A 20,740-nucleotide genomic window follows, 5' to 3' on the forward strand; every position below is an offset into this window, starting at 1 on the left:
CTGTAAACAAACAAAGGCCACAATAGGAGGGAGGTTTGTAATGGAATCTTTCCTTTCCATTACAAACTTTATTTGCTTTCAATATTATTTATTATTTCCAATAAGTGCAACATTTTCAATCACTCTGAAAAAACGTATATCTTGTATTAAACCACTTAAAACCTGGCATCCCTAAATGTCATCAAACAAGTCAAATAATGGCTGATATATTGGCCAGACCAGTAGTACCAGCCTGGCTCTAATCCCGGTGTGGCTCTGCTGCTGAGGGACACTGAAACATGTCTGCCATGTATTCATCTACATACGTATCTGCTCAGACCTGTTAGTGAATTGGGATGCTTGCTGGGACTGGACTGGCAGTCCAAGGTGACATCATCAACAAGGGGTAAAAGATTAAGCTTAATAAACAGTGAGCTCATTTCAATTCATCTCTATCAGTGTTGCCATGTCCGCTTATTAAAAGCAACCTTTGGGCTTGTTTTTCCGTAAAGTCGCTTGTAAATATCGGTAGTTGCGGGTTGCGTTTTTTGGGCTTGTTTCTAAAGTGTAGTTGCTTATTTGGGCTTGTTTCCTATTTCCCAGTGGTTCTCAAACATTTTCATGTCAAGGACCCCCAAATGAATATGTATTTATCCACGGTCACGGACCTCCATCTAAAATCATTTTGTGACCCCTGTACCAGATTGGTGTTGTTAAAATGCTACTTTCACGAAATCTGGCAACACTGATCTCCGTTGCAAATGAGTTTCCCCTACAGCCAAAGTCATTAACCAACAGGGTCCTCCTGCCTCCCCTTCCCATCCTACAAATGAAGAATACTTTCTTTAGACTGGCTTTAGCAGCAAGATCTGAGAGAATTCTGAGCTTGTCAGTGGCTTGGGAAACAAGTAAAACTAAAGGCATTCATTAATGCAATGCTGGTTCACCCCCCTTTGATCTGAATGTCATTATCATATGCTGCATAGCTCAAATGCTTTAGGTAAAACATTACTTCAGCAAAGTTACTGAAGACAGAGAATGGCCCAAAACCACTGCTGGGAAAGAGTGAACTTTCAGATTCAGAGTTAACCTCTTTCAACACATGAGCATCTAGCTAACCACTTTCAACCCAGCATTTTTTGGGCACGTTATTATGGGTGTAGATGTTAAAAAAAACAGCAGATCTACGAGCTCACTCACAATGCTATCAAGATGTGACACGTTGTGAGCGTGTAGATAGGCAATTGTCACTAGTATCCGCCGTACAACAAGGTATATACACAACAGGGCTTAAGTGCCATTATTGATATGAATAAACAAATCACAGAGAAATAATTACCAGCCTGTTAATCCACTTCTTCTTCTAGCTCTCTCCTCTTAATCCCACACACACACACACACACACTCTCTCTCTCTCTCTCTCTCTCTCTCTCTCTCTCTCTCTCTCTCTCTCTCTCTCTCTCTCTCTCTCTCTCTCTCTCTCTCTCTCTCTCTCTCTCTCTCTCTCTCTCTCTCCTTTGCCACCTGACTTCCTGCTGGTTTAGAGAGCTCAGACTCAGGTTGCAGGGAGCAGAGAGAAGTGTGGATGGGAGGAGGCAGCTGTTAGCTATTCTGTCAATCTTCTTCTAACTATAATAGTCTCCCCCCTGTGAAGCTGCAGGATGACATCGTACAATGGACTGTAGGGAGCTACTGTAGAATGTTTAGGATGTTGTCACACTCGTCTTGGGAGCTACTTAGGAGACGGTCAAAGCTGGCCCCTGGCCTGTGCCTGTAGGCCATGCGAGGACGGCGTTACGCGGGTCTAGGCGGTGCCATAGTAAGGTTAACCCATTAAGACCTGGAAAGCCTATATGTGTTCTTATGCCCTTCAATCCGGGAACGCATCTGTCTAATTAATTTTTGTTAACGACCCCCAAATTGATATATATATACATATTGACCGCGGACAATGGACATCTGACAATGTTTTGTTCCAGGGACCCCTGAAGATGCATCGATTATTCAAACTTTTCCCCCAATTTCTTTTAAAATAGCAGATATACAAGCTTGCAGCGCGCTGCGAGCTAGTATATATGCTATTTTTGAATAGCCAACGTGTACATTTTTTGAATAACAATTTCAAGTTTTTCAGAACACTTTAGGTTAGGATTTAAAAGGCGTTTTTAACTCATTCAGTGCCTGACTTATTTCTGGCAGTTTGGCTCTGAGTGCCAGAGCCAAAAATACATTGTAAAAAAAAAAGTGCTTAGGAAGCGAGATACAGACTTTTTCAGTAAGATGTTAAACAAGAAGTGAATGGAGCAGCAAATCTTCAAATCATGATATCTTGGGTTCCGAACTTTTTTTTTTCAAAACGTCGGCGACGTCATTGGCACTCTGGGCTTATAAAAACGTGACGTCGGCGACGTCAATGGCACTGAATGAGTTAATGGGTTAAGCTGATCCCTGGCCTGTGTGCCCGCCTGGGGGTCCGTTTCTATTGAGAAAGCTCTTTATAACCTGCCTGAGGTAACATCACCGGTGGAAGATCTACTATGACAACTGTGTGTGTGTGTGTGAGAGCGGATTTGGGAACGTGAGAAGAACAACAACAACAACAACAGCTCTTTTTAACCCTTGTGACCTGCGGTATAGCCTCGTTCGTGGTGATTCCCAGAGAACCCCGGCGCTTCATTCAACATTCAAACTCCTGTTGTCACTCCTCGTCTCGACTGTTTTTCTCCTTCAATCCCTTCCTCCTTTTGCTCGTCTCTTTGTGTGTGGACGCACGCACGCACGCACACACACGCACAGACACGGACACACGCACACACGCACACAGATCATTAACCCATTGAGAACAGGGACGCATCGGTGTCATTTTTTGATTCGAGCTAAAAAGCATTATTTACACTTTGGCTGTTCAAAAATAGCAGATGTACAAGCTCGTAGCGCGGCACCGAGTGTCGCGCTACGAGCTTGTAGATCTGCTATTTTTGAAAAATCGAGAAAATGGGTGCAAATTAATACATTTATATTCTTTAAAGCGAACATTTGTAACTCAAATCTTTGCTTCTGGGGGGTCCCTGGAACAACATATTTTGAGACGGGTGTCCGCGGCCAAATACATATACATTTTGGGGTCCTTGACATGAAAAAGATTGAGAACCACTGACGTAGTAACATACGTTTTTTCAAAAAACAGTTAAGATTTAGAAGACACTTGGTAGAATCAGCCTCAGGTCTTAATGGGTTTAAACAAAAACTCTAAGGGGGCCAGTGTGGTTGGACCAGTTCCCCTGGTTCCTGGGACACAAAGGGACCAGGATGTGAAGCAGGTCTGAGGCGGTCAATCCAGACCTGCCTCCTCTCTGATATGACATCCGAGAGCCAGTTTCAGCCACATCAACCATGGTTCAGTGTGTGCTGTTTGCTCAGGGATAATCACACCCATAACAAGGAGGATTGGACCTGCGTCGCCTCGAGAGTCAGACAGCAGGGAAACAGAGAGACAGAGAGAGAGAGAGAGAGAGAGAGAGAGGGAGAGAGAGAGAGAGAGAGAGAGAGAGGGGGGGGGGGGGGGGGGAGGGAGAGGGGAGAGAGAGAGGGAGGGAGAAAGGTCAGAGGAATGACAAACTAAAGATGGACACAGAGGAGTAATGAGGAAATAAATAGTGTGTGGGTCTGTGTGTGTGTGTGTGTGTGTGTGTGTGTGTGTGTGTGTGTGTGTGTGTGTGTGTGTGTGTGTGTGTGTGTGTGTGTGTGTGTGTGTGTGTGTGTGTGTGTGTGTGTGTGTGTGTGTGTGTGTGTGTGTGTGTGTGTGTGTGCGCAGTGGTGGAAAAAGTACTCAAATGTTCTACTTAAGTAAAAGTATCAATACTGCAATGTATACATGTAGTTACAAGTAAAAGTCAGGAATTCTACATGTAAAAGTACAAAAGTATTGGTATCAAAATGTGCTTAAAGTACCAAAAGTAAAAGTACAAAAATGTTTGAAAATAGCAGATCTACAAGCTCACAACGCGTTGCGATGCCATTTTTTAATAGCCTATGTATAAAATAGGGCTGAGTGGTGGTTAATGCATGTTTCATAATAGCCTAATTTATATCTGAAAAGTAACTAGCACCTAAAGCTGTCAAATAATTGTAGTGGAGTAAAAGTACTATATTTGCCTTTGAGATATAGTGGAGTAGAAGTAAAAGTATTGGATATTGGAAATACTCAAGTAAAGTACAATTACCGTAACATTTTCAATAGTACACTACTTAAGTAAATGTACTTGGTTACTTTCCACAACTGTGAGTGTGTGTGTGTGTGTGTGTGTGTGTGAGTGTGTGTGTGTGCGTGTGTGTGTGTGTGTGTGTGTGTGTGTGTGTGTGCGCACGCGCGTGTGTGCGCGTGCGTGTGTGTGTGTGTGTGCGTGGACTGTTTGGACAATGGACAGAGTGTCTCTCTGAGGCTGTTGGACGGGTTCCGCCAGGCTGCTATCGGGTTACAAAACGCGAGAGACGGCGAGACGCTCACATCAGAGCTGAGGGACAAAGTAGAGATCATTGTTCTGCCTTTCTTCTCCCACACAGGAAAAAGAGTGACTCCTTCCTTTCTTTCTCCTTTCTTCCCCCGTTCAAACATGTGATCAGGGGCCCAGGAGCTGATCTGGGTGCCAGGCAGAGAGGGGAAGGGGTGAGGAGGACTCTAGGATTCCTGAAGTTGGCACCGACAGAGGGGGCGTGAACAGTGGAATAATAAGTAATGATACTAGTTAGGACAGGGGTCTTCAACGTTTTCTGGCCAAGGACCCCCTAGCTGAGAGAGAGATGAAGCAGGGACCCCCTCTATATTGTATTTTTTTTTTTTACTTAAGTCTGTTCTTTTTTCCCTCTACACCTGTAGTCTCTTTGCCAAAAATAGCCGATCTACAAGCTCTCAACGCCTCGCAGCGCGAGGCGTTGAGAGCTTGTAGATCGGCTATTTTCGGCTAATGTTCCCCTCAGAAAAGGAATTCTAGGGTTCAAGTGGTTAACGTAAAAAACGAAATCCTATCACACATAGATTTGGCAGACCCCCTGTAGTAGCTCTGAGGACCCCCTAGGGGTCCCGGACCCCCTGTTGAAGACCCCTGAGTTAGGACCATAACTTGGCATCGACAGAGTACCGAGAATCAACCAGTAGAGGCCTTCCAGAAACAACAATGGAATGTCTGGCCAAACACTACAATAAAAAACAATCAAATCAACTAGCACTTATTCTCACTTTAAAACACTTCTGGGGTCATTTTAACGTCTACTCTGGCTTTTGTGTGCAACCCAGACAGTTTTTTAAGTAGCTTGATTCAATATTTATTTCGATATTTGATGATTCATTTTATCAGACAGGCCCCACCTCCTACATGAGCCCATTTGAACTTCAAACTCCATTTTAGCCGTGTTAGACTAATTGAAAACACACGTGCCAGGTTCTGGTGACTGATATTGTCCTTCTAGTGTGCGAGGAGGCTGTGTTTTTTCACAAACAACCCTTTAAGCGTTTTATTCCTTTTTTTATTTTTTTTATAAAAAAATCTAATCAAATCAAAAAAGTAATCAATATAATAATCGTTACGAAAATAATCAATAGTTGCAGCCCTAGTCCTCATTAGAGCTGTATTGCACATTGTCCGGTTCACAAACTTTTCTGGACCCCCAAAATAATATGTATTTTGCCACAGACAGACCCCCATCTGAAAATGAAAAAAAAAGCATGAAGTACTAATAGCCAACATATAAATGGATAAAGTGGTTACAATTATTGTGACGCTTTATTAACTACTTTTAGCTGGGGACCCCCTGGAACCCCCCAAGGACCCCTGGGGGTCCCCCGACCCCACTTTGAGAACCACTGGTGTAATGAGTGAACACAGCTGAGCAGGTGCCACTGTATCCTTGTCATTAGGCCCTGGCCCCCCAGGGCCCCCCCGGCCCCCCCAGGCATATCCAATCACACACAGATTTCACAGATTCTAAGTAGTAACTCTCCCAGCTGGTCTACAGAGTTCTTACAACCAAAGGAAGTCTGTATCCCTGTGCGAGCTCTCTGCGTGTGTGCGTGTGCGTGTGTGTGCGTGTGTGTGTGTGTGTGTGTGTGTGTGTGTGTGTGTGTGTGGTAGGAGATGGATATAAAAATAGTATGAGGGTGTAAGAGAAGAACAGAATGCGAAAGAACCAGTGTTTGTCTCTGTGTGCGCGTCAGTGTGCGTGTCACTGTGTGTGTTCGTCTATTTGTGTGCGTGTGTGTATCAGTGTGTGTGTGTGTCAGTGTGTCTATTTGTGAATGTGTGTGATGTGTGATGTGTGCGTGTGCGCGCGCGTAATGCAATAATACGAGAGAGCAATGTTGACAGAGACAGAAAACAGGGAAGAGTGAGACGGGTCGGGGCCAACCAGACCAGAGAGACAGACAAACAGGGGAGAGTGAGACTGTTTTACCTGTCTGACCGCTGGACTCAACCAGACCAGACAACTATTTAGACACAGACTCATTTCCTCCTCACTAAGCTCCACAGGACCATAACATGACGACAGAACGCTCATAAAACCATCCGGCTGCATGGGGCCAACGGACCAACCGACCGCTCTGTCGGGCAGAAACCTCTTATCTCCATATAGGCTCTATTCACAGCAGCCATATTATGAAGACATTCACAGGTGTTACCAATGATACACTAATGAAGGCTCTGTTCCATTCTGGTCAAACAGAGTCAGGGTGTTGATATTGTTGCATGTTGGCCCACTGGAAACACTCTGTTACACCAGTGGGTCTAAAGTTGGGGTCCAGGGACCCTCATGGGCTTCCAAATGGCCCCTTACGGGTGTGTAACTCTGAGAGTGTACAAATGGAACCAAATGGACCCGTAAGGGTCCATTTGGTTCCATTTGTACACTCTCAGAGTTATAGGGGTTGTGGAAACCACTGTGCTACACTAAATGGAACAGAGCCTTCATTAGTATCATTGGTAACACCTGTGAAGGAAGTGATGATATGGCTGCTGTGCATAGAGCCTATTCTAACTGTTTGTGTTTTTTCCTAAATTAACACCCTAATTGATCATACTACAGCGTCACACGACAGCACCAAAAGTAGCAGATCCACAAGCTGGAAATGTGTCGCGTTTCGAGTTTGTAGATCAGCTACTTTTGTTACTTTTGAATTTGAATCCTGAAAAAGTAACAGTTTTGGACATAATGAGGTTTGCACCCGGCAGAGGCGATATGTATTTGGTCCGCAGACCCCCATCTGAAAAGATTTTGTGCCAGGCAGGGACCCCCCATATAAGATTTGCGTTGTCAAAATTTGTTTCTAAAAGATTCCATATTTTTCTTTTCCTTACGTTTTCTTTGAAAATAGCAGAAGTATATAGGGTTAAAGCGGCTATTTAAAGCGATTCTGATGATCTATTAACTGATAACGTGATATGACACTAGATATCGTCGGCAGAATTGCGCGAGTAGTACAGTAGCGATTAGTGTCCATCAGATACAATTAAAGTTTACAATTTAAGCATTTAGCAGACACTCTTATCCAGAGCGACTTACAGTACAAGTGCGAGAATAAGCAGAGTAAGCATGCATGCGCTCTAGTCCATAAAAAACAACAAGGTAAATAGTCAATTTACAATTCAGGCATTTAGCAAGACGCTCTTATCCAGAGCGATTAACAATAAGCAAAACACAAGGTAATACATCAAATGCATAGAAATTGTAATCTAGAGACCAACAGGGCCAGTAAATTAGGGATGCACAGCTAGTAGTGAGGCGTAGGCACTTACTCCATGCTAACTCTGATCTCATCTGATGGAGGAGCAATCATCAGGTCATGGCCGTGACTGTAAACCTTTAAATCCACATTATTGATTTTATGTAAAAGAACTGAACCCAGGCAACCGGCCAAAAATCCTGTTATAGGAAGGAACGGTACTCTGGCAGCGAGGGGGGGGGTGGCGCTACTTGAGCCCGGCGATTATAAATAAACGGTACGCAGTTATAGAGACGAGGCCCTTGGCCTTTTGTTCTACAATGCTACAACTCACACACTAAACAGATAACAGCTAAAGTGTTCTCTGCACATTATGCCTTATGCAAACAAACACAGTGTAGAGCCTGACACCCAATGCCAGATTTTTGGACCCGATGCCGATCCCGATTTTGGTGAGTCCTAGACCTAGACCACCGATTATCGATGTTTTGACCAAACTTTTGTCAATCAATTTGAAAAACTTTGATTTGATACAAGTTTCTATTTGGGAACATTTAACTAAAGCGTTTAACTAAAGCGGCACTACTGTATGTCACTCTTTTAATGAATAAAATGTGTTTTTTTCCAATCTGTACGGTAGAGTATGTTTATACAATATAACTTATACAATTGGGGTGGAGGTTGTATTTTGTCTCCCTGTTCTTCTATTGATCCTGCTGTGTCTAGGTGGAACATGACCTTTGACACGATCCTGTTTCTGGCTTGACACAAATTTTGATGAAGGTCAAGATTCAATTCATCCCCTGATCAAGCAGGCAGGCTCTATTAGCGAAATGGTAATATAATAATTAATATAGGTAATATTTCAGCACTTTCGCAGGAGATCCGGGTTCAAATGCGGGGCAGAAGAGGAAAGTTACATAGCTCAGCTTTAACCACTTAAGCCCTATTCAAAAATAGCCGATCTACAAGCTCACAACGTGTCACGTTGCGGCGCATTATGAGCTGCTATTTTTTTTAAACACTTAACACTTATACACTTATATTCCTATAATGACGTGTATGCCCAAAAAGGGACGCAAGGTTGAAAGTGGTAAAAAAAAAAAATAATACAGACACATTGGCTGCATAATTGCTGATAGCGAAGTTGTTAAAAAGGTCAAATAATGGCTGATATATATCTGCCCGACCCATATTATCTGGCTCTAAAACATACAACACAGAGAATCCATTTGTGGCTGGTATCTAAACAGAGGTTGCTGGTGGGGGAGCAGTAGCGGGAGATAAGCAGCGTGATGATCAATGAAAACACAAGGAGACGATAACCCTGGTGTGCCGAGCGAGGTGAAGGCATGGTGGATGAGTGCACCTCTATCACAGGGAAAGCCATGTATGTTGGAGGTAGTCCAACATTTTAAACAAGTTGCACAAAATCATAACTTACTCCCACATGTGTAACGTCATTGTGGAGCACACCAACATTTTTAAGCGGTTAAAATGTCAAGTGCGTGCGCATGTGTGGGGGGGTCTCAGCTTTGTCAGATGTAAGAAGGGGGGCTCCAGGGAAAAAAAGGTTGTGCAGCCACTGTTCTTCTAGACAATAGTTCCAGGACAAGGCGTTGTCACTCTTCAGCAGCAGCACATCCGTCCTCCCTCTGAGCCGGTGACATTTACAGACAAAGGCCTCGGTACGGGGTCTATAGTACGACCTTTACCAAGCGAAGGTCACACAGGGTCCTGCTTGTCCCCGCGAGGATAAAACCACTGTTTGTCTGCGGACCACCACATGGCTTCTGGTCTTGATACAATGGCAGGTTTGAGAGCCAGAGACTTGAAGAAATGACCTGAGATTCTTCTAAGCTGTAAATAATATGGCTGTCGGGGGGAAAACCTTGTATGTCCAAACTTTTCAGGAAATGGAAAACAAAAATAACCTGCGTTCCAACGGATCCAATGTAGTTATTATTTAGTCACACACTCTTGTTGATACTTTTCATTGATTGAATATTTACAAAACCCATAGACACACTTACTGTAACCACTTTAACTTTCAAAATGTTTCAAAAATAGCAAGCCGATCTACAAGCTCATAACACGTTGCATTGCGACACAATGTGAGCTCGTCTATGTTTCTCCTTTTTCGTGACACTCTTGTATGGGGAAGTAGGACATTGATTTATGGAGAAACATACAACATTGAAACATGGAGATACAAGGTTTCTGGCCGACAGCAACGATATGCAACCAGATCCAGGCAACATATTGGCAGAATTGATTTGAATACTACAAAAAACACAAATGGATGAGAAGCTCTTAATTTATCCTACCTTGACTGGTAAAGGTCTCTCAGCACAATCAATGAAAGAACCACAAGTATGTCGGATATTTGGAAATGAAAATCCATATTATTTAGGTCAGTGGGCTAATAAATGTTTGATTCATTCTGCCATTGTCACTCTGCACACTCAACACACTTTCGAACACATTTGCCTTTTGAAACACCTAACAGTTGGACCTAATGATTAACTAGGGCGTGTTCTGTTCAGTTTTCCACCAAAGACGAAGCTGCCTGGAATAAGGACATAAATCTGTTCAAACCTACTGATCTGGCAGTTGTTGATTTATTTTAAATTTTTCAATGCAAGAAAACGTGCAAAAATACAGATACATATATTTATTGTGACATTTCAGTGCCAGTAGTTTGTGACAATGATTGAAAAGCCATCTTAAACAGGGTGTGACTGCAAGCCTGCAATCAGTTACAATCCCCATGTGCAATATACCATAAAAACATAAATACCAAACATCAGTTATCTACTGCACTGGTTCTCAAACCATTTTATGTTTCATTATTTGGTTGCAGGTCCCCATTTTAAAATATCTGTGCAAGGGACCACATACAAGATTTGGGTTGTTAAAATGTTCTACAAGCAAGCGTGTAGATCTGCGATTTTCAAATAGCCAATGTATATAGAGTTAGTGGTTAAACTGATATGAACTCAATTTACTGGGGACCCCCTGGAAAACTTGGGGGGTCCCCAGACCCCATTTTGAGAACCACTGATCGACTGTTTATGACATACATTGCATACACTCTGCATAGTGACAATCATAAATGTACCCCCCGAAAAATCTATATGGGTACCAAATATACATTCCCAGATTGTTCAGGTTACATTTGTGGATGAACTTGGCAATGTGCGCAAACCGCAACAATCAACCAACAGACCCTATAACTCGGTCCTTTATTTATGTTTTTTAGGGAACTTTTTGAGACCCTGTTGTATTTATTATGAAGGGTTCCATTTGCTGTTTGTTCACATGCCATGTAAATGTATCCCTATACTGTAGGTTCATCTACTCATATGACTTGAAATATTTGTGAATAGCATTTAAAGGTACAATTTGGAACTTATTTGAAAGAATAGAACATTATTTTAACCAATCTGTATGATATAGTATTTTACACAACTAGGACATTATGCAATTAACATAATCTGCAATACAGATTGGTTAAATAACATTGTATTCATTCAAATAAGTCCTGGATACATTTTATTGTAAGTTTTGGGGGGTACACTTATGATTGTCAATATGTTTAACTTTTCTTACTCCATGCATGAGTCATATACTGTAGTAAACTGATGTTTGGTATTCATAATCTACTGCATATTGCACAAGGGGATTTTAATTGATTGCAGGCTTGCGGCCGGCCACTCCCTATTTAATTGTCACAAACTATGAATGGATGAAGTTCTAGCGCCGAAATGCATTGGCATTGTTCGCAGTAAATATACCATTGTGCAGGTGTGTGCAGGATTTTTTATTTATTTAATTATTATCAATTTGTCTCTCTCCTACACACCTGTCTCAAGGAATAGATGTGCCAAATTGCTCTTCTGTTCTAAATGAATCAACACAACTTTGAGTCTCTTGTCTTGAGCTTTCCTCAGTGGCAAAGCACATAATTACACATTCAGTGCAGAGGACTCCCTAATGAATTCCTTCTGTCAGATACAGTAACTGATCATCGGTTACATTGTAGCTACAGTACTTACACAGACAGAGATGTCTTCTGCTCTGACTGCTGTCATGCTAACATGATGGTCGCTCGGCTTGTTCAATAGTCTAATTAGCTCTGTAGCAGTGGTGGTAAAAGTACTAATCTTTTTTCATGTATCAATACTGCAATGTAGGAATACTCTGTTACACGTAGAAGTCCCTTATTCAAAATGTACTTGCGTAAAAGTACAAAATCGGCATCAAAATATACTCAAAGTACCAAAAGTAAAAGTACTCATTGTGCAGAATGCAGAACTTCAAAAAGTATAAAAAATCTTTTGAAAATACATGATCTACAAGCTCACAATGTGTCGTGTCGTGAAGCATTGTGAGCTTGTAGATCTGCTATTTTCAAATGGCCGAAATATACATAGGGCTGAAGTGGTTAGTGTATTTTGTAATAATAATCAAAATCTACAAAGTAACTAGTAACTAAAGTTTTCATATAATTGTAGTTGAGTAAAAGTACAATATTTTGAGCTAGAAGTAAAAGTACTGAAAATGGTAAATACTGAAGAAAGTAAAAATACCTAAAAATGTACTTACTGTAAGTACAAGGTTTGTTGAGGGTGGTGTATACTGTTGATTATTTGGTGGTGCTCTTTTTTTGTGTGATGACTGTTTGTGACCTGTTTCTATAGTATATTCTTTATAGCCCTGTAACTGTATCTTAACTCCTGTGCTGCCTTTGGTGACTGAATTTCCCACGCGGGATCAATGAAGGTCTTATCTTATCTTATGACGGCAGCTATTTCCAGCCATTACCATCTGATGATGAAACGGTCAGGTATGTGGCTTTGACCTCCTGGACTGGATGACCTTACAGTATGTCCAGGAGGGGTGTGGGAAAAAAACGATTCAAAAACGAATCGCGATTCTCATGTTGGACGATTCAGAATCGATTCTAAAAATATATAATAATTTGAGAAGTGCCAAGTTCTGGGCTGAATCGGGGAAAAACGTTTTTTAATCAAGAATCGTTTGTTTTGAAAAAAATCTGAATCGTGACCCCCAGAATCGGAATTGAATCGTGAGATAGCAGAAGATTCACAGCCCTAATGTCCAGTGGTTGTCATATCTGTACATATTGCCCTGTGATAAAGGCAGAGTCCCACTGTAAATGTTGTTGCCAATGAGAGGCTTTAATGGCAGGGCCAGGAGGCTCAGAGAGTAGATTGAGCCAGCCACGGCAGAAAGTGGAAATCCCAACTAGAGCATGACACTCTCCCCTCAGAGCAATAATCAGATACCCTAGTACAGTGGTTCTCAAACTTTTTCAAGTCAAGGAGCCCCAAACCGATATGTGTTTGGCTGCGGACCCTCATCTGAAAATGTTTCCAAGGACCCCCAGAAGAGAATACTTATATAAAAGAAAATTCTAAATTATTACAATTTCCCCGAAAATTGAGAGAAAAAGAGAGAAGAGGCCAACAGGATAAGCCTTCCTTGACAGCCTTGAGTTAAAGGAGTAGTTCACCAAAAAATAAATCGTATTTTCTATAAATTACACACCCCATGAAGCCTTGAATTCATGGAGATTTTTTAGTTTTTGTCGCATTCCTGAGCCATAATTTGATGACCGGTGGAGTCTCCAATTGAGTCTCCTACCGACTCTCCTGCTGACCGATGATCTGGTCATCGAATTATTGGTTTGGGAATGTGACAAAAACAAAAAAATCTCCATGAATTCAAGGCTTCATGGGGTGTGTAATTGATAGAAAATAAGTACTTTTTTTGGGCGAACTACTCCTTTAAGGAGTAAACACTGAAGAGAGGGACATAGTAGAGGAAAGAAAAACGGAGTTGAGGACCAAAGGTGGGCCCGAATCCAGTCAGTGGAAGACAGGGGTGATTAGTGCTTGATTAGCTGGCTGGCTGGCTGGCTGGCCTCAGGCGAATCTCGTCAAGCAACACACAGACAGACACCACTATAACAGACTGTGCTCTCTACGCTGTACCATCTGTGCTACGCCTGACTGACCTCCCATCCACTCATAAGTCATGCACTCCTACAGAGAAAAAGATGAATTATTAATTGCGGAGGTTTATCCTTAGTTTTGAAACAAACAAACAAACAAACACAAACTAAACTTGCACAATCCAATATTTCTTCTGCAGATGTGTCTGAGAGGAGCTTAAATAAGATTTCGACACGCTGCTCTTGCGGTCAAAACAATAATTTGTTGAATCTGACATTTCAGGAATGTTTCCATCGTTTAACCCATTAAAACTGGGAAAGCATCATGTGTCATTTTAGATTTTAGGCCAAATACATATAATTTTGGGGGTCCTTGACATGAAAAGGTTTGTGCACCACTGATATAGCAACATACCTTTTTCAGAATTTGTAGAACACAAATACAGTCCACAGCTAATTATACTCTGTCAAGATGCTGTGATTTTGATCCTTGCCTTTAGAATGACTTCTTTCTGATGTACGTACATACACATGATCCAAGTCTATACTAGTCTATGTACAGCGTATGTAAGTGAAAGGGGAATCCTGTTCGCTGTGTGATGGCATTTTCTTGTGGGAGGGTGAGAGAGATTCACATGAAGTATAAGTAAATTACTTGTAGCGTAGCTTGACATATGGATGTCATTCTATACGGGCGGCTGTGCTCCGGTTCAGATATGGGACATCATGTTTCTAAGTCATTCCGCACTTACACTGCTGGGCTAAGCGGAGCTGAGCAAATGGCCGGCAGACATCTAATGGTCAGCACAATTACTGTTTCATCAGCTGCCAGCGCTTTCAAGTGCCACACATATGCACAGTCACACACACACACGAACACGCGCGCGCGCACACACACACACACACACACACACACACACACACACACACACACACACACACACACACACACACACACACACACACACACACGCATGCCTGCCAGGGGAGTGTCAACCCCCTGGGAACTTAGACAGCTGAATGAAGACATCACTACATCAGCTGTCTGGCTGCCACATTGTGCTGAGAGCAGAGGAGAGCAGAGAGAGAATGAGGCAGCACTGCTAATAGGCTGGACTCAGAGAATGAGGCAGCACTGTTAATAGGCTGGGCTCAAAGAATGAGGCAGCACTGTTAATAGGCTGGGCTCAGAGAATCTCTCTAAACCCAGTTAAATGAGGTATAGGGGTGTAACAGTTCAACTAACAAAATAATACATATATATTTTTACGCATAACTTCCCTCTATATCAGCAGTTATTATCAGCTACTGGAGCAGTGTGGTGGTGTTTACCTGCAGAAACACATTGCCCTCTCACTGTATTTTGGCGTTGTCGCAGTTTGTTTTGGTCGGCGAGGATTTTTTCGGGTTACCAAAACAAACAGTCAAAACCAAAATGTAGTTATTTAGATGTATTGTTTTGTTATGTTATGTCAATAATAAAAGAATACACCCGCACACTGCCGAACTGCACGGTACAGTAGTGGATTTATTGAAGGAGAGGCAACGTTTCTGATGAGCTTCTTCCTGACCTTCCTGAAGAAGGTCATCAGTGACCGAAACGTTGCCTCTCCTTCAATAAATCCACTCCTGCACCGTGCAGTTCGGCAGTGTGCGGGCGTATTCTTTTATTATTGATGTGCACTTGTTTGCCTACGCACCTGCTCTTAAGCCTTTAATCTAGGTGTGCGAAGGTTTTTCTCAACAGTTGTTGTGTTATGTAAAACATAACATGTGAGAAATGTAAGAAACACGTTTAGAAAATATATATATTTTTTTATATTGAGAAAAAGTCACTTCTTGACTATTCGATTCATCAAAATAGTAATCGATACAATCATCGCTAAGGATATATTCGACGGTTGCAGCCCTAATTTGGGGCAGTAAGAAAAAAAGGTGCTCAGAATGGTATGTATTATCTGTTGGCCAGAGCTCTCCCTTCATTCATGCCTCTGACAGAAGAAAGGAGGAGGCTGGAATGAGATAACAACACCTCTCCTCTCCGTCCTGGAAATGCATTTTTGCGGGGTGATGATAACCTAACACAGCATGCTCTCTGACTGTCTGGAAGAAGGATCTGTCATGTTGAGCTCCCAACATCGCTGTTGACAGTGAGCGTTTGCAGCAGTCAACTCAACGCCCTCAGCCAGTGGCGTTGTGCCCATTCAATCTACTTAATGACTTTACGTCACATGTCTGTGAATTTCTGAATTTTAACCTTACTCTTACGAAGAGTGTATACCAGCTGGTATGCTCATGCACCTGATAATACCTCATGTACATACTGTTCGGATGGATATGCTATGTGTATGTTGTCTTTCTTTGATTCCTTTCTTTTTTGAAACAATCAAAAACTAATTTCACCCACTGTTTTACACCTGTAAACCAGTGATGTAACCACAAAGATTCTGACAAAGTTAATAAAATATGTTATTCTGGGGGAAAAGTGCCCCTACCACCCACCCAAATCATCAAATGGACTCCATAATTGTCCATTTGGTTCCATTTGTAGATTTTGTACACTCTCTGAGTCATGGGGGTCCTTGAAAGTTTGAAAACCATGTGTATACAGTATACCCTGAATATATACTGAGAGAGCTAAGCACACAAAAACAGGACGTTCTAATAAGAAGATGAGTTTTACTTGACAACTGTGACATCCTTTATGCTTGGGCCTGCAGTGTCTTTGATAAAGTAGAGCGCATGGTGTCACAAGCATATCTACATATCTAATCACAAAGCTCAAGACTGATGATTAAGCATAGCAGATACTGTACAGATACAGGGGTGTGTGTCACACATAAAATAAGTGTACAATATGTGAGAATCACGTGCCAGTTCACCACTACAACATTCTAAGCCAGGGGTGGGCAACCTTTTAAGATATAAGATCACTTAGCCGTTTTCTAAGGCTGGCGTGATCAACCAGTGCAAGACAGTGAAAACTGCCATTGCTTTTATGTCTTGATAAAGGCTGCTAATTAGAATAATACAAGCATATAATAGAACCTAATAAAGAATGAGTCATTACTTTAATATGAATATTAAAGGTATAGATACATGTTGAGTTGACTATCTGAAGACAAAAGTCGTATGCACACACAAACAATGACAATAGCGGTTAATAGATTGGAGCCCCGGAGTAGAGAGATGGTATCAAACGGGGGTCCGTGGCCTGATGCATATCAGACCGGGGGTCCTTGAAATTAAAAACGCTCAGAATCAATGAGGTAAGGTCTCCTTGTTTCCCACTGAAATAAGTCAAGTGTTGATAACTCAGTGCAGTAGGGAATGGATGGGTGCCATACACTTGGATAAAGAGCCCCTGTCAAACAACCAGGTGGGGGGGGAGGGACCAACCCGTCCCTCCCTTCCGTCACACCCCGAGAAACGCCAGGTCAAAGGTCACCTTTGGCCCCTGGTCTCCACGACAACAGCCTGACAGTCTGAAAGACTGTGCTAGTGCCTCTCCCCCCCCCACACACACACACACACACACACTGCCTTTTGTCTCAAAGCTCCTCCTGGGTATCAAAGGAGACAGGGGTGCGAGCAGCTCCAACCCAAACATTTACAACAGGCCAAACACATTTCGACACACCGCAGTGGGAGACAGACAGACAGACAGACAGACAGACAGACAGACAGACAGACAGACAGACAGACAGACAGACAGACAGACAGAGGACCACATTGGAAACAAGCCCTTAGGACTTTTTGTGTTATCCTTTTAGCATCATTGTATAATTGTACCACCACTGCACTATTTATTCAATCAACAATCAATCAATCAATCAATCAATCAATCAATCAATCAATCAAAGACAGACAGACAGACAGACAGACAGACAGACAGACATGGAGGGGGGCTAAAACTTGGCACTGTCCACTCACTGTGTCCAGAGACCACCAAAGTTGACAGGATTGTGTAAAACAAAAACTGTAGTGCTCTCTCTCTCTCTCTCTCTCTCTCTCTCTCTCTCTCTCTCTCTCTCTCTCTCTCTCTCTCTCTCTCTCTCTCTCTCCCTCACACACACACACACACACACACACACACACACACACACACACACACACACACACACACACACACACACACACACACAGAGGGACCCGAAAGCCTTTCTCTTCGGAAATGCAAACATTATAACAATGTAATAGGTTACTCAATAGTAATAAGCAAGTGATGCAGAAAGGACCGACTACTGTACCTGATTATTAGGATTATAATTTTCTTTCTCCTTCTTTTTTTTTGCCTCAAACACGGTGGCGTCCAACGCAACCCAAACCCAACAATCTGCAATGAATGAATGATGATGGTTCCAGAAATATAAGAATTCGATCCGATCTACTTCATGTAAAGTTTTCCAACAGGGGCATGCTGCTCGTCATGCTCATGCCAAGTTAGCCATGCATCAGATCAAACATCACAATCCGGCTGCAATACCGCGGATTGCAACAGAAATACCAGTATAAAACGGACGCTGCTCACCATATTGTGCATGGTAGATACACCTCAACCTACTTTCTGTATGGACGACGATGTGGCTGGTTAGATAGCAGGCAGCAGGTTGGCTTTGGACTGGAAGATTGTTTACTTCCAGATTCTTCAGCGGACGGTCCGACGCAGAGCGAGGAGCGGAGAGACACTGGCTCAGGCTGCTGCTCGTTTCCCTCTCGGAGATTTGAAGAGGGAGTCTATGATCGGGACTGTGGGAGGCTGAGGGAGAGACGCATGTGCTCCTTGTCCCATGTTTAGATAGCTGGGGGGGGCGGTATAACTGTGTTATGTCGCCATCCAGCGTCCGGAACAGTTCGTTTCCAAATAGGAGACATCATGTTGTTGCTTGGTGTCCTACTGTATGTCAGTCAGTGGTGTAAAGTAACTAAGTAAGTACACATACTTAAGTACTGTACTTAAGTACAATTTTGAGGTATTTGTACTTTACTTGAGTATTTCCAATTTCCAATACTTTTACTTCTACTCCACTACATCTCGGAGGCAAATATTGTACTTTTACTCAACTACAATTATTTGAAAACTTTAGTTACTAGTTACTTTACAGATATAAATGATTACATTATAAAACATACATTAACCACTTCAGCCCTATATACATTTCGGCCATTTGAAACATTTTCAAACATTTTAGTACTTTTACTTTTGGTACTTTAAGTACATTTTGATACCAATACTTTTGTACTTTTACTCAAGTCAATTTTGAATTCCGGACTTTTACTTGTAACAGAGTACTTCTACAATGCAGTATTGATACTTTTACTTTTTCATGTCAAGGACCCCCAAAATGATATATATTTGGCCGCGGACCCCCATCGAAATATTTTGTTCCAGGGACTCATAAGCTTGTATATCTGCTATTTTTGAATAGCCAAAGTATAAAAGGTTAAAGTGGTCAAAATGATTGTGATGCTATATTAACACATTTAGCCCCCCCCCCCCACACACACACACACACACACACACACACACACACACACACACACACACACACACACACTTTGAGAACCAACGTCCTACGTTATTAGCCCTGATTACATGACTGTCATATCATGAAAGTTGCTGTAAATCCAGTAGTGTAAAGTAACTAAGTACATTTACACAAGTGCTGTACTTATAAGTACTTGATAGCAAGTCTAATAAGTGAGGTTTTATGAAGTGATATAAACACCATTGAGCCAGCCTAAGCTCCTCCAGCAAGTCAAGGTCAGAAAGAGATTTGGTGTACAAGAAAAAAAGGAGGGGGCCATCTACAAGCTCTCAATGCGTCAAGCTCGACTCATATTCATGACCCTCTTGAGAGAGATCCAGAGGAGGTATCAAGAAGACTCACCCCAAAACCAACTCACCCCAGAGGTAGGAAAACTCACCCCGGAAGACTCACCCCAGAGGTAGGAAAACTCACCCCCAAGATTTTCGGGGGTAGGAACACTCACCCCAGGACCTGAGAAAACTCACCCCGGAAGACTCACCCCAACTTTGTGGAAAACTCACCCCAATGTTTAAAAAAAGGTAAATCTACCGGCTTGTGAGCTTTCCATTTTCACAGAATGCTTTCATAATGTGAGCTTTCCATTTTCACAGAATGCTTTCATAATGATGTTTAATCCATATCTGGATTTCCACCCTCTGAGTCTTATAGACCCACAGAGTGGTCCATTAGCAGAAGGACCCTTAATATACATATGCATAATGCATATGCATTAATAATATGTTGAACTTAAAGGTAGGGTAGGAGATTTGCTTTGGTTAAAATAAGTGTTAAATAGATCTATATTCTGATAGTACTCATTACTATAGAGTGTTTGTTCAGTAAAAGGAGTCTCCTTGTCTCTCCAGCTCTTTATAAAACAGAAAATGCATTTTCGTTTCAGTTTCAGTTTCATTTCCAATTTTATCCAACCAGGATAGAGAACTCAATCAGGATATAGATTAAACAAATGAAATTGGAAGTGATGACACTAAGAAATGAGCAGACAAAATTGGAACTGGAACACTATACAAATTAAGCTTAACAATGGGTACTTTCTCCTGATTGGCTGAGATTTTGACACCTACCGAAAAATGTATTTTCTGTTTACTGAAGAGCTGGAGAGACAGGGAGACATCTGTTACTGAACAAACACTCTATAGCAATGATTACTATCAGAATATAGTGTTTTAACCTTTTAACAAAATTGTTTTTGTTTTAACCAAAAAATGTCACTTACCCTACCTTTAACCATACCAGAACTGAGGGAGTTCCAGGGGACACCCAGCTAAGCGATTGATACTTGGAAACCACCCAGGATCCAAATGGATCCTGGGTGGGTTTGAAACTCCAGCAGTGCACAAATGCAACCAAATGGACCAATTGTACACTCTGTTGGAGGTCCATCGTCTAATGCATACCAAACTGGGGGTTCTTGAAATGAATCAAATCAATAGGCTAATCACAAATCATGCACAACACATTCTAAATTGATGGTTAAGAAGTTAATTTGAGTTTGTCTTAGGACAAATTGTGAAA

The 20,740-nt window shown here is 42.0% G+C and overlaps 1 protein-coding gene across 4 annotated transcripts in view; it reads right to left on the reverse strand.

Annotated features, from left to right (window-relative positions):
• Positions 1-18,382, reverse strand: part of n4bp3 (NEDD4 binding protein 3) — a 48,928-nt gene extending 30,546 nt beyond the window's left edge. Inside the window, exon 1 of one of the 4 annotated variants that reach the window (XM_084086018.1) lies at positions 18,238-18,382. The gene's annotated coding sequence lies outside the window, so the exon portion shown is untranslated. Of the gene's footprint in view, positions 1-1,318; positions 1,398-17,923; positions 18,023-18,204 lie in introns of those variants that run through there. The other 3 variants (XM_084086017.1, XM_084086019.1, XM_084086020.1) reach the window with 3 other exon arrangements.
• Between the last annotated feature and the right edge of the window lie 2,358 nt (positions 18,383-20,740).

Source organism: Gymnoscopelus microlampas (assembly GCF_963454915.1).
Source record: "Gymnoscopelus microlampas genome assembly, chromosome: 18".
Lineage (NCBI taxonomy): Eukaryota > Metazoa > Chordata > Actinopteri > Myctophiformes > Myctophidae > Gymnoscopelus > Gymnoscopelus microlampas.